The sequence below is a fragment of the Apteryx mantelli genome, chromosome 4 (assembly GCF_036417845.1).
Source record: "Apteryx mantelli isolate bAptMan1 chromosome 4, bAptMan1.hap1, whole genome shotgun sequence".
Taxonomy (NCBI): Eukaryota; Metazoa; Chordata; class Aves; order Apterygiformes; family Apterygidae; genus Apteryx; species Apteryx mantelli.
The window spans coordinates 1,516,505-1,531,503 of NC_089981.1; positions in this window are offsets into that span (position 1 = coordinate 1,516,505).

Here is a 14,999-nt window from a genome sequence, read left to right on the forward strand (position 1 = left end):
GCTCCGAGTGGGGCTGCTGCTTGCCTAGGTGCTTGCCCAGCACTCCCTGGCAGGGCAGCGCTACCCAATGCAGTGCGCTTGCCCCGGACAACGGGAGCATCAGTGCAGCCCTCTGTGGCTTCAAGAGGTTCAGAAACCTCTTAGCCTGGGATTTGCACCTGCATCTTAGGGAGGAGAGTGTGCTGGGAACTGACAAGTATGGACTTGGTGATGTGGCTGTGTGTTTCCTTCCACTTCGGAACGAGCAACAGATGAATCCTCTTGCTGGAGGGCCTTCAAAAGCACTTGCCTCCTCCGCAGAAGGCATCCACCACTGCCCCAGAATGAAATTGTCCCACACCAAGAGGAAGCTCTCAGCACCTCTATTTGTGGCTCAACACAGGTCCTGCAGATAGAAGGGTTCCAAGCCATGTCTCTGCAAAATAATTTCTCTTTTCCTGCTTCTGATGCTCTGGAAGTGAGTATGCCATGACAGCTTCCTCCACATCTGGCCCTGCCTTGCTGACCGTCTCTTCCAAGTTGCTGGCTGTAGCAGAGACTTGTCACGGCCAGAGAAAGCAAGCGCTGCTGCTGCTGCTGCTGCTGCCAAGAGGGTTTCCTTGCTCTGGAGTCCATCTTCTCTGCCCGGTGGGAGCAAGGGAGGGCATTTCCACCTGCTGGCCTGCAAGAAACCTGTCATGGTTACAGTGCAGCCTCTCAGCAGTAAGGGCCACCAGTGAGCAGCATCAGCCACGCAGAAATCTGGGAGAGGCTCCAGGGAAAAAGCGGAGAGAGCCAAGCATGTGCTGGAGAGACTCCTGGGCCCAGGAAGGAAGCTGTGGCTCTATATGCCGCAGGGAGGTTTGTTGCAACGGGTTGTGCTGCATCCAGCGACCCGGCACCTGCCCAGTGGGCCATCACTCCAGGGCTGTCTTAGGCTGCTGCTCTGATCCAGTGAAGCCACAGCCAGGCACAAGCAATCTGACCGAGGAAGAGGTGAGGCACGCTGCCCGCCTGGCCTCTCTGCCTCTGCACATGAGACTTCCTCCCAGGCTCCTCCAGGGAGCAAGTGGCATCTGTCTCCATGCATTCAGACCCCTTCTTCCATCTTCCCTAGCAAAACTCCCCTGCAGCCTCGGTACATGTTTGCTACTCGCACAAAGTCCAACACATTTTTCCCTTGGCTGTCCAGATTCCCCTTTGATTTGGCGCTATCCATCGCAGTGTCCCTGCAGGCAGCAGGCAGCGCCATGGGGTTCCTGCGCTGCTGCCTGCCAGCTGGCTCCCCTGAGCTCCCCCCAGGCAGGGCCAAGTTACTCTCCTGCAGAAGCTGACTGCAATTTGCTAAGATCCCGCATACCAGTGCACTGCAGGAATCTGCTGGAGCAAATGGACTGCTCACCTTTGCCTGGCACTCAGGCAAAGTCTCCATGGTCCTGGCACTTCCTATCGTTGACTAGGCAAGAGAACAAAGACTGCGCGTGGGAAATGCATGTGGTGCTTCATTTTAGAAATCACTGCTTTCCAAAGTCACTCTGCTGGTGCGGAGGGAACTGTAAAGGCACACGATTCTAGTGGCTTACCTCCAACGCAAGGAGCTTAATTGAGGGAAGTCTGGTCACTCTGGTTGCCCCTGGAGCAGTGATGTGCAGAAAACACAAGGCATCTACCAGGTGATGTTTCCATGTAACACAGGCAATGGACAAAGGCGGAGCTCTGTAATACCAAGCTCTTCTTTTCCCTCTCTCCTGCAAGGCAGCAGAAGGTTTAAAAGTGCTATCCCACACTGCAAGACATCCTGCAGCAGGCAGGAATCCAGCTGTGCTCACGGCAAGCCCCTCTCTGCCATGTACTCAGTCCTGCTACTCTACCTGCTTCCAGCAGAGGAAAAAGCAGCTTTCCCTTTTCAATGGAGGCCAAAGTGAGCCGTGGTGACAGCTAGATGAGGCTGGTGTCAATTTGCAAGCTCATGGCTAAGCAGCTCAGGGAGCTCTGCATGTTTACACATGGGCTCTCTGTGCCCGGAGGAGGCTGTGGACTTAGGTGGATCTTGTGGGAGCAGCTCTCCATTGCTCTTGGGACTTTCCAAGACCCCTCCTTTTTGACATCCCCTGTTTGCAGCGATTCCACCCCATCCGCACTGCTCTCTGTCTCTCTTTTTCTCCCAGATGTCTCTTGCCCCGAACCTCCAGCCTGTCTCCACCTCTCCCTGCTGCCCCAAGACAGGCTCTTTTCAGGGCTTTCCCGGTTACTCACGGGGGGAGGTGTTCCTTCCCACCCCAGCCCGGGGCTTGGCATGGGGGAGTGGGGAGGGAAGGCGAGTGCTGGGAGTGCTGATGCCCCTGATCTCCTCTCTCCTTCCTTGTCTCCCCTAGGAGGTGGCGGGAGAGGGGAGAGGGACAAGACGACACCGACAGCAGGGGCTTCACCATGGTGGACACCAACACAACAGCCCTTTCTCTGAGCTACACGGCCACAGGATACACAAACTCTCAGAGGACTGCAGAATCTCAGTGCATAAGAGATTACAGAGCGGTGATAATTTCAAGTGTCTCTGTGTGTGCTAGTGGGGAACGGGATGGTTGTGTGGTTCCTGGGCTTTCACATGAAGAAGAGCCCCTTCACCGTCTACATTCTGAACCTGGCCATCACCGACTTCTCTTTGCTCCTCTTTCTTCTTGTTATATTACCGCTAGACATGGTTATAGAAATCTCTTGTTCTCCATTATATAACTATATCTTTTCCAAATATCTCCTGATGGATCTGTTTCTCCTGGGGTACTTTACCAGCATGTATCTCCTGGCAGCAATGAGCATGGAGAGGTGTCTGTCTGTTTTATTCCCAGTCTGGCACCGATGCCGTCGCCCAAAGTGCTTGTCCGGAATTGTGGGGGGGGTAATCTGGTTTCTTTCTGGACTTTTTGTTTGCTTGTTTTTTCTGGGTTGTTATTCCCCCTTTAATATGAACTGTTGACATATATTTCTACAACTAGGCATTGTGAATTTCTTCATTTTCTTTCTTCCCGTTCCTTTCCAACCTGATCCTGCTCATCAGACTTTGATATGGCTCACAGAGGCGTCACCCTGGGAGACTGTTTGTTGCGATCTTGCTCAACATCCTCTTCTTCTTTGCCTTTGGGTTTCCTTACAGTGTAGAAATAATACTCAGTGTTGCTTATTCAAAAGAATTATTTCCTGAAAATCTGTCTTTCTTGCTGGCGTCTCTGAACAGTAGCATCAATCCTGTCATTTACTTCCTTGTCAGGAGCTGCCGTCAGCGCCGGTTGCAGGGCTCTGTGAAAGTGGCCTTCCGGCGAGTGTTTGCAGAGAAAGCAACATGTGAGGAGGGCAGCCAAGGCCCCGGCGACACTGCTGTGGAGACCACTGTGTAGATCCCTGCTGGCAAGGCAGGAGTGGAGATGCTGATCTCCACAGGCAGCCCGGGAGGAGACGGAGAGCCCCACGCCATGGCTGGTGGCCCTCTTGCCACCAGGGAGGTGACCAAAGCTGGGTGTGGGGACAGGGCCACAAGCCTGGCATAGTGCTGCTCTGCTGGACTTGGTCCCCAAGCACTGCCTGTATTCCCCTTTGCAACCTCCACCACGGTCCTGGTCCTCGCCCAATAAACTTTGGCTTTCTTCTGCCAGCAAACAAGCCCTTGTGGTCTTCTTGGGGCTCTCTCGCTCAGGAGAAGTGAGCCACATTCACAGGAAGGCTCTGGTGGAGCTTTGGCCGACTCGGGGAAACAAGTTTTCAGGCAGGGTGAAAGCGGCAATGCCAACACGTGGTGGTGGTGGTGGTGGTGGTGGTGGACCACCAGAGGGGGATTGCCTCTTCCTGCTGTCCCTGTGCTGAAGTGCAAGGCTGAGCAAGAACTGGAGGGGAACCCTGCCAGCAGGAAGCAGAAATGCAGCTGGGTCAGCATTTGGTCAGCGGTCACCTCCCTCGGGCCCAGGGAGCAGCGTCTGCTGCGAGAGCTGCTCTCTGTGCCCACCCTGCTGCCCCGGCACGGGGTTCTCCGCTGCAGCCCCCCTTTGCTGGTGTGAAGAGCAGGTGAGCGGCTGGGCTGCCTCACTGCAGGCAGGCCCCGGCCCCAGCAGCACAGCTGGGGGTCAGTTTGCAGGCCGTCTCTTGTGGTCTGCCAGGCTCTGCACCCCCGGCACCTCCTTGGCTGCGCACACACCCCTGTGAAGAAGATGTCCCGAGGTCTTTCTCCCTTGAGCTCGGCAGGCGGGGTCTGAGCCTCTCGCACACATCCGGCACCCTCAGCACCCCACAGCTGTGATTTCCACGGGCAGTGACCGGCTGTATGAGAAAGTCCCCAGAGCTGTGTTTTGAACCTGCCCCCAGATCACGTCTTTTTCTGACGCCGTGTCCTCGTCAAATTTGAAGCAGGGAAGAAGTGTTCCCTCTTTCCCTCCCACAGAAGTGTGCAGCCCTCACTCAGAGGTCTTTGTCTTCTCTCCCCCAGCCTGGGCATGTCCCCCTCGCTCTGCAGAGCAGCCCCTGCCAGGGAAGGTGGTGCTCTCCTTTGCCTGCCCTTGTTTCCTGTCTTGGTGCCTTTCCCAGTTCTCCCATGGTGTTGCTGTGCTGGGGGGTGAGCAGGGCCTGCGGCACGTGTAGTGTGTGTGCAGCCTCTCGAGATCTCCGTCTTTCCCCAGGAAACACCTCAGAAAGAAGGAGTAAAGGAAAGGAAGGAAGGGAAGGAAGGAAAGACAAGTGAGCAGTAAAGATGCAGTCTCCATAAGGCTGATGGATGAGATTCTGTGAGACAAGAATCTCTTGCAGAGAAAAGCTCATTTGCAGCCCTCTGTACTCCACGACATTTAATCTCTGAGGCAACATGTTCATGCCGGGAATGGGATTAGAATCAGTGGATGAAGCCCTTGTGCTGTTGCATGCCAAACATTGGTAAATTCCCCTTTTTGGTGGTCCCTGGCTCATCTCTCTGGGACAGCAGCACCAACCCAGTCATTTACTTTCTGGTCCGGAGCAACCATGGCTCTGGGAAAGTCACCTTCTGACAAGTGTTTCCAGAGAAAGCAATGTGCGGAGAAGGAAGCCAAGTGCCCAGAGACACTGCTGCAGAGACTGCTGTATAAATCCCTGCTGGGGAGGAGGTGTGGGAGGGTGGGGCAGCCTGCAGAGGGGACTGAGGGGAGGTGGGCAGCAGTGCTCAGCCCCCAGCGGAGCCAGGGCATCTCCACTGCAGTGGGAGCAGCTCAGCTGGTGATGTGCCCCTTCCGAGCAGGGCTGTGCTGGGGACCAGGGAGCTGGGTGAGAGCGATCCTTCTCTGCACACCGTGCCAGTGCCTCTTCTCATTACGTGGTTCCCCTTGTGGAAGGGGACATGGTGCACAGAGCATGGCTATGCAGAGCATGCAGAGCGCGGGGAGGAAGAGTGACCCAGGATGTTGGGCATGTCTTTGGGACCCTGAACCTTACAGGGAGTCTCTTCCCTCACTTTGACTTGAGGTCAGGCCTGCAGGACTCCAGGGCATTCTGGCAGCTCCTGGGAGGCCACTCTCAGCAGGGATGAGTTTCATCCTGGCTATTTTGGGCTTGTATAGAAACATCCTTCAGGCCTGAACACCTAGGGGACCGTTCAGCTGGTGCCACGGCTGCTCTGGTCAACACACAGGGGTCCTGGAGTGATGCGTGGTGCTTCTGTGTGTGTAGAAAGAGCACCAATTCCTCACCTACACCCTGAGCCTCTCCATCGCTGTCCCCAGAGGACATCTCAACTCATCACTCCCAGCTTTCGCCCAAGATGGCCATCTGCAGATGAGTTAGTTGCCCTAGGCTGCCTGTACAGGCAGTGGAGAGAAAGGTGCTTGTAAGGAGCTTTCCCCTTCCCTATGTGGCTGCAGCACGCAGCTCCTGCTGAGCCATCAGCCACCCTCCTGTCCCTGTGCCAAATCTCTTCCCCACCACCGTCTCGCCCCACACTGGGGATGCCTCGCTCCCCTTACGCAGTGCCATGCAAGGCCTCTCACCCTAGTGCTTCTGAGAAAGCTTTCAGCTCCCAGCCACAGCACCTTATCTCACTGTCTTCCCAGTAGCTGCTGGGAGGGTCACCTCTCTTCCTGGCACTGGCACTTGCCTGTTGCTGCAGGGCTGAAAGGGCATTTCTCTGCCTCTCCATCCAGCTCTCCAGACTTTCTATTTGTTTTTTGTTTTTTTTGGCTCCTGCCCTCAATCCTTCCCTCCTTTGTGTCTCCATTACTCTCTTTCTGGGTTGGCTGGTGCGTGGATCGAATTAACACTAAAACAGTTTGTGAGCAAGTGAAGGGCTGGATTTAAAAGGAATGGATCTAAATCTGATTTTTTGAAATTAAGTTGAGGGCAGAGAAAGAAGGGAAAATGTCTGCACCAGAACATTCAAAGAACTAACAGGGGTCTAAACTTTTCTTTTTTGTTTGTTTTAATTCTACGGAGTAGCAGTATTCCTGAAGCCATTTCATGCCAGTTAACAAGGTTTGGAGAAGCCCTTTAATGGTTGATTACAATATTGCTTTAGCAGAGATTTCACTAGAAACCATGAGACCTCTCTGCTGTCCTCCTTCGTTGGTTTCATTTCATAGGTTCACCTTTGACTGCAGCTGCTCAGGTTAAGAAAGATGGGGCCCATCGTGACAGTGAGATTTGTCCGCCCTAAGTTATTTTGTTTAAAAGCTAGATGTCCATTTAAGACCTAATCGCATCCTAAAATCAGTTCTGAGGTAGATCAGATGCATCTGCCTCCAGAGACATTCATTTTTTTCCGCAGAAGAGCCTAGAGTGACTAAGTCAGGTTAAATTTGCTGACTTCCATTGGCATTAAATAGGTGACTTCCTCCCTCAGTTTCCCAATGCGTAAATGAAGGACTTTTTTGACTGACTTGGTAATTCACTGACCTCTGTTAAAACATGCAAATTCTTGCAAAGAGGCTTTATTCACTGGATTTCCAGTGATGAAATTTCTGGTGAGATAGGACTTGGAGGGTCATCAAGAGGTCACCCAGGACATCTTCTGTCCCTATAAAAACTTCATCGTAACCACTCCTGAGAGAAATGAGCCCAACCTGTCCTTAAAAGACTCCTGTGATAGGAATTCTTTACCATCCCTGGAGGATGGTGACTCTTCCTACAGCTTGAGGTTTCTTTCTTTTTTTCCTTTAATGAAGATTTCTCTTTTACATGTGTTTTGGAATACACAGAAGTGAAAAAAGGAGAGAAAATATCTAGATTACAAATGGACTGTTTTAGCATTCACAATGCTAGGAAGCCAGAGCAGTGGACCTAATGGCCCTTTACACATGGGAAATCCATACAACTATCAGCTCGGAGTAAGGAAGAACTCCGAGAAGCGTTAACTGCATAGGTCCATGCATATGCTTGTCCAGTTGAATACTCAGCTACTCCTTTGACTGTTATTTCTTATGGAGAAACCCTGAAATGCCTTTGTGATATCATTATAAAAGCATTGACTGACAACTGTTTCTTTAAAATATATTTACTTAAACTTTTCAGTCAAGACAGAACTCATTCTCCTCCTTTGCCCCTTTCTTTCACGCCTTGCCTTCACGAAGCCTCCACCCCTCCCTCCTCCAGCCCCAAGAGCCCTTCAGGTGGAAGATTTCCTGGGAGAGGGTTAAAAGTTGGTACTTAAACGGTTTTCTTCTCAGCCCTTTGTGCAGCTGCTGGGATATGAAAGTGTCATTCAGCACACCCAGGTCACATCATCCACACAGCCTATTAAACCACTTCTCACACAGGCAGGAAACATCAAGATACACTTGTGACACATGAAAGCAAGTAATAAATTAGATGGGATTGGATTATACACTAACAGCCACCTCCTAAGCAAGTTTTGGAAGCTTTCCAGAAGCCATTCTATGTTCTTTAAAGGTGCTGTGCTCTAACACATTCATACCAGGAGAGACAGAAGTTGAGGAGATAAAGTTGTACAGCCCTTACACAAAAAATTAGATCTCTAAACACAGGTGAGGTAAGTTTTGCAGCTTCTCTGGCTTCTCGCTTTGCTTTGCTTTGCTCGCTTTGCTTTCCTCTTCCCTTTCCTTTCTTCTTGAACAAATGTGATAATACAGAAAGAAACTTCCACTGAAGTTATCAACTGTCTCTAGTTATCTTTGGCTAGAATCATATACAGAGCTAGTTCTACAGCCGCAGATTCGATTGCTTCGATATTATTCTTTTGTTTCCCATAACCACCTGAGATTTTAGGGAAGAATGCATGCAGTAAGGAGATGGTGCAATTTCTCACCCTTTTTGAGATGTTAAGAGTACACATGAGATTCATTTTATTTTGCAGCTGATTGCATTATGTCATATAGCTCAGGTCTACCCCTGCAAAGGCACTTGAAGAGATAAGCCATAACTGGTGGCAATCCTCTACTGAATTAGTCATTCTAGTAATCCTCTTAAAGTCAACAGTGAGAAACAGGTACCTGCAGCACATGATTCATCACATCTACAAGTAGACTGGTCAGGTGTAATATGCCTAGCTTAGGTACAGGTGCCTACCTGGCTTAGGTCGATGAGATGAGATCAGACAGATGGGTAGTTTGTTAAATGCAGTTTGGTGGTGATGGAAAGGACCTTATCAAGCAAGACACATAGTCGAGCTGTCTGAATTGTGAATCGGTCCTTTTGTAGATGCACACCTTGTTTTTAGTTCAGGAATTTGCCATCTGCTGGTATTCAGGCATGTAGTTTCCCCTGACCATTTCTCTCTTGGTCACTCCTTTCTGACTGCCCAAATATGGCCCTGCGATTGCTGTGGTATGCTTCCAGTCATGCTCTGGCTACGTTGTTGCTCAATGGAAGGAATAGGGGAAGAAAGGATCATGACTTGATAAGACGAGGGAGAAAATGACCTCCCATTGTTCTTACTGATCCTTTTCCTTGTAGAAATATCTGAAGGGGAACCATCCATGCAAAGTTTACCGTTCTGCTTGAAAAACTTTCATCTAGTGTAAGTACAACTGTAAGCATAGGAAAAGTCCCTAACTTTGCCCACTTCCTCTCTCGGCTTCACTTTGTGGGTTTGAAACTAATCTTGGCTTTTCTCAGTTTCAGTGTTTCCTGTGGATGCTTCATCACTTTGTGCCTGCATGAGAGTTTCTGATTATGCTGCAGACTGAAGTAGTTGGTAGATAAATTGGCTTAACTGAATCATTCCACAGATTTGCTCACAGATCACGAATACAAATGAGAAGACCTGGTTGTGATGTAATTCTGCAGGACTTAAAATGGTGCATTTTAACACCAGCTGACGGGGAATGTTTGGATCCTAGAAGGAAGCCCATACAGTGGATATTTTTATTAAAAGAGTGCCTGCTTTTGGCTGACCTTAAACTCTCTGTGAAGAGTTTAATCTGGTGGTTCCCAGACTTCTTTGACCAAAGGAACTCTGGTGGTCTGGGTGCATAAAGGCAAGCTAGAAACGTTACACTCTTTCTAAAGGTGTAGGCTACTCATTTATTAGTGACATGTAATGCTCTATGGGTTGTAGCTGGAATACAGGGTGAACCAAAGAAGTCCCATGTTTATGCTGGAATGTGACCTTGTCTCGAATGAGAAACTGTATGGATGTAGAAATGCCTAGGGACAAGGAGCTCAGCCATAACCTGAAAAAGGTGGATGGCATTGCAAAAAGCTCTGCGCTACTTTCTGGCACCAAAAGGGATTATTCTCTGAGGGTCATTCTAACCTGGTGGTGCTAATTTGCTTAAGCTCCTCATAGTGAGTGGAGGAAAAAAGGGTTCTGCAAAGGACCCTAATTTAGTCATTCTGAATCAGCCTATAGAGAGACTTATACTGGCTGTTGAAGGAGTTTAGTTAGATTAGCTTCATTAAGCTAAGTTAACCCTTGAAAGGATCACTCAGAGTGTATCAAAAATCATACTAGGTAAAATCAGTACAACGCTGGGACAGAAGATCTCACAAGCGTCTTTCATTCTTCCTTCCTCTGATAGAAACAATGCTGAGATTTAGAACAATGTGAAATACTCCATTAAGTCATATGTGCAATTTTTTTCCCCTCCATGATAGATAACCTTCCCAGAACTCCTTTTTCAGCCTGTGACATTTCATATTTACGTTTCAAAATGTATATACACAAGAGAGTGCTTTTCCCTGCCTGTGGGTACATTTCCCTTCTAAACAAGAATTCAAAGATCATGTGTACTTATAAAGCAAATCATCATTCTGAGCAATATTTCCAGGTATTCTTAAAGACACCCATTTTACAAAGATTGCTGTCAGGGACTTTGTCTCCCCTGAGGGCAAACATGCTGCATTATCTGCCTTGTAGTGCCCAAGGTGAACACTCTGGCCGTGTCCTTAGTGCATGGAAGGCTATCGGCCATGGAGCCAGTCCTTCAAAATCCTGGAGGACCAAGATTAAGGAACATATCACAGAGTGCACCTATCTCTGTGCCACCAAAGCCATGGCAGAAGCTTTGTACCGTGGAGAATTAAATAGCCGTTAAAAAAAAATACATGACAGAAACTAAACACTTCATAAGCTTAATACCAATGCTATATCTTTCTTGGTTTGTATCCACTTCTGATATAGAACTCATTATTAATAATGAAAAAAATGCTGATGAACCATGTGTCTGTCTTTGTTTTCCCAGGTGTATAAGCTGTATATTGCATATTGGCACCCGTCTGATCAACATGGAGAACGTAAGCAGTGTGAAGGAATTCATTCTTCTGGGCCTTTCAAAGAACCAAGGGGTGCAGAAAATATGTTTTGTGGCGTTTTTGTTCTTCTATATTGTTACTGTGGCAGGAAATCTGCTCATCGTTGTCACTGTAGTTAGCAGTCAGCGTCTGAACTCCCCCATGTATTTCTTTCTCTGCCACCTGTCCATTGCAGATATTTGCTTCTCTTCTGTCACAGCTCCCAAAATGATTGCTGACTTCCTTGTTGAGAAGAAAACCATTTCCTTTGGGGGTTGCATGGCACAGCTATTTGGGTTTCATATCTCCGGCGGCGCTGAGATCTTCATCCTCACAGTGATGGCCTATGATCGCTACTTTGCCATATGCAGACCCCTGCACTACACCACCCTCATGACCAGGCGTGTGTGTGGCTGGATGGTGATGGGTTCATGGGTGGGGGCCTTTGTGCACTCCCTGGTGCAGACCCTCATAACCGTTAGCCTCCCTTTTTGCGGCCCCAACAAAATTGACCACTACTTCTGTGATGTCCGTCCCCTACTACAACTGGCCTGTACAGACACCTATGTTGCGGGCATCATTGTTGTTGCCAATACTGGAATGATTTGTTTGGTCTCTTTCTTCATCCTGGTCACATCCTACATTGTCATTTTGTTTTCCTTGAAAAGGCGAACGTCCGAAGCGCGGTACAAAGCCCTCTCCACCTGTGGGTCCCACATTACTGTGGTGATTCTCTTCTTTGGGCCATCCACATTCACCTACATACGCCCATCCAGCAGTCTCTCGGAGGAGAAGAGGTTAGCTGTGTTTTACACTGTCATCACGCCCATGCTGAACCCACTCATCTACACGCTGAGAAATGAGGAGATGAAAAGTGCCATGAGAAAACTGTGGAATAGAAAAGTTTGGCGTGAAAAGGGTGAGGTGTAGAACTGTGGTAACATTTTCTCAGGAGCTGAGAAAATCAAGTCTCTCTCACTATAATTCCATTTTGGAAAATTTACTGAAAGCTCCCTTTTGAAGAAAAGCTTGGTTTTAGCTGTTGCAGTAATTAGGAAGACACTGAAAGTTCATGTTTTGATTGGAATGGCATTGTAAACTCTGTGACTAGCAGGGATTCCCTTTATGTTCTCTTTCTGAATAGCACAGGCCCAGGACTGGGGCTTCCAAGCACTGCTGAGACACCAGCAAATAAATAAATGAATGCTATCAAAAATATTAAAATGTGTTCCAGGCAGAGCATCCCATTAGTCCGAGCTCTCCCAGGTGTAAACTTTCCGTCAGACAAACTCCATCTACTCTGTAATCTACTCAGCTAGGAAACGATGGCCCAAGGTGTCTGCAAGACCTTCAAGGTCCCCTGCTGCTGGAAGCAATTGTACCAAAGGCTTCCTTCCCCTTTACTTTGGAGTAAATGCCTTCTTAGGAGTACTGCATTGTCATATGCTGAATCCATGGGTTAGCAATTAAACTGCTGATATTAGATGCTGGCTGGGTCATTTGCTGATGCAGGTGATATGAGGAGAAGCTTCTCCCCTTCCCATTCCAGTGCAGCAACTCTCTGCCTTTCTGCAGTAGTTCACCTGTCACTAATGCCCTCCTTCCTAGCCATCCCCTCTGCCCTTCATCTCTGCCTCAGATTTTGCATTTTAATTTTTATTACTAAAACAGAATCAAAGATCCAAGTGAAAGATAAATTGCTCACCGTAGGAAATTGTCGCCACCAAAGAAAGCATTGCGGGGCAAGGAAAGCATTGGGGGGCAAAGAAACCATTGGGGGGCACAATTTTATGTGTCAATGAAAAAAAAGCTGTTTGGGAATAATTCCTGTACGCAGGATAACGCCTAGCCCAACAGGGCACATCTACAGGCCCAGGCAAAGGAAGAAACATGTATTCCAAGGGAATAGCTGGAGCAGCTACTGCTGCAGGAAGGAAGAGAAGAAATGTGAATATGGAAGATTAAATCATCTCAGAGCCAGCCAAAGCTGCCACAGGGAGGTTGGTTCTAGCAGCTAAGGTTCTCCACAAGGCCAAAGGAGCCATGAGGAGCCACGGGGCCCTGACTCCTACCTTGCCAGGAGGAAAAGAGCAAATCAGCTGCGTGAGGGAGAAAGACATCTGTGTAATGCACTCTGAAAGTAACTAAAGCACTTTCTTTTTCCTTCCTTCACTTCATGTTCCCTATAAACACTTGCTTGCACTTGTGTTGCACCTTAACATGGCTTAAGTGTGATTCAAGATAAGAAGGTGTTCCCTGCACAGGAGAGCGGCAGATCTACAGACCAAACCCTGGGACAATGTCGCAAATGCTCTGGTTCCCTGAATGTCCTCTGTTCTATGCAGGGGGTGCATTTGCAAAATCTTGCACATGGTCAGCCATGACGTTGATTTTAAATAGAAATGTTTCCAAAAGAAGCACATAGCTAATACTAAATGAAGTCCATTTATCTGGACAGCATTGGAAAGCAAGCAAGAAAGCAAGCAAACCCCCACATAATGTGACATGGTCTAGGTGATCACACTCCAGAGTCACCCTGTAGAGATTACTCTAATAGCTGTCCAAAATATATATTTTAGCTCCCCGTCCACTGATTCTTTCTGACAAAGAAAACTTCACATGCCTCTGCGATCTCATTGCTTCTGGTAAGCTTGTCCTTCTGCTGTGCAATTTACTTGAAATATTTCTGCCACAACTTCCCCATCTGGAGAGAGAGAGTTGTTCTTGCAGATGCTCTTGGAAGTTGCTTTTGCAGAATGAGAAATGGAGCTAGACATTCAGGCTGTCCGTTTCATCCTCTGTAGTTTTCAGCCCTGGCAGAGATGTGGACTGCTCTCGTGACACATAAGAAGCAGCTTGGAGCTGAGAGGTTTTGATGAAAGTGCCTGAAGTGGTCCAGGAAGGTCATCAGAGGAGAATAGCAGGCAATCCTGCCTTTGAAAAGAGACATTATTGTTGAGTGACTTTTGTGAGGTGCATTTTATGAAGTAGAAAGAACTCTATTTTTTTTACCCTTTATTTAATTGGTGTCTTCTTTGCTTATTTTTCAGTTATATGCCATTTCCAGAAATATCTGTCAAAAGGAAGTTTCTGGTGTTACAGAGTCAAGGAGTCAATAGGTAGCTGCAGCACTGCCTATGTACTCAGTCTTAACTTGTCCCCTCTAGCTGTACACATCGTGGCAACAATGCTCTTAACACACACGCTTTGGGCTTCCCCACACTGCTTTCCCTCTGCCCATGGAGTGGCATGGAGATAGGGCTGGAGACACGAAAGAATATTTCCTCTGCTGCTAAAGCTGGAGGGTGGAAGAGGCAGAGATCTTGTGAGAAAGAACTGATTGACCTGTGTTTGTGGAACAGGATTAAGGTCCCAAAGGACTTGCCAGTATTGTGGACATTGTTATGCAGCTCTTGCCGTCTATCTTTTCAGTGTAGAAACTGAACACTAGAGATACTTGCGTACTGCACTAGAGTGCAGCAAAGGTGAATACAATGGTGTTGGTGAGTAAAGGAGATTCAGCAGCGGTGTATTTATTACCCCAGGGGCATCACAGGAGTGTTTATGGGGATTTCCATGGTCCAGAACTTGGCTGAGGTGTACAAAAACCTTACTGACACATCGTTAATGCAGATTATCTCCAGTATTCACCCACGTACTGTAGGAAAGGTGGTCTGAGGAAATACAAGCCTGCTCTTTTGGAGACTGTGGTCGCAACCCAGAAACTCATGAGCAATAACTGGAACCAATCCACACAAGATGTAGCCCAGTACAGCACATATAGGACAATGACTCTCCTGCTTCAGGTTTCCTGGCATGCCTTGAACATGGTCTGATTTCACTTAGGGCGCCTTAAAGACAGTTGGTGCCTAAAGGCACATCTCTGCTAAACAGACATGAGGTAGGTGTCCACTTTACCTCCTCCAGAAGGATCTACACTGATAGTTGAAGTGATGTTAATTAGCCAGCTGCCTTGTGTCATGATGTGAACACTGATGGTTGCACAAAAATGCATGGACATTCTACCAGAGTCAGAGAGCACTAGTAAGGACTAGTTCTGTTGAATTCCCTCAGAGGGTTGAAAAAGAAGGTACGTTCACTGCTTGAGCAGAATTCCTTAGGGCATGACTAATGTGTTGAGACTCAAATGGTAACATGTACTATCCTTCTCAGTCAGTTTTTCATTTCCAAATCAACACTTCAAAAGTGGATGTTTAGGGAACCTAGTGACTACTCTTCCTTTTTAAAAGGGGCAAAGATCAGAAATATGAATCTGGAGGATATTTCCACCAACTCCCTCAAACAAATAAACGGAACTCGCTATTACA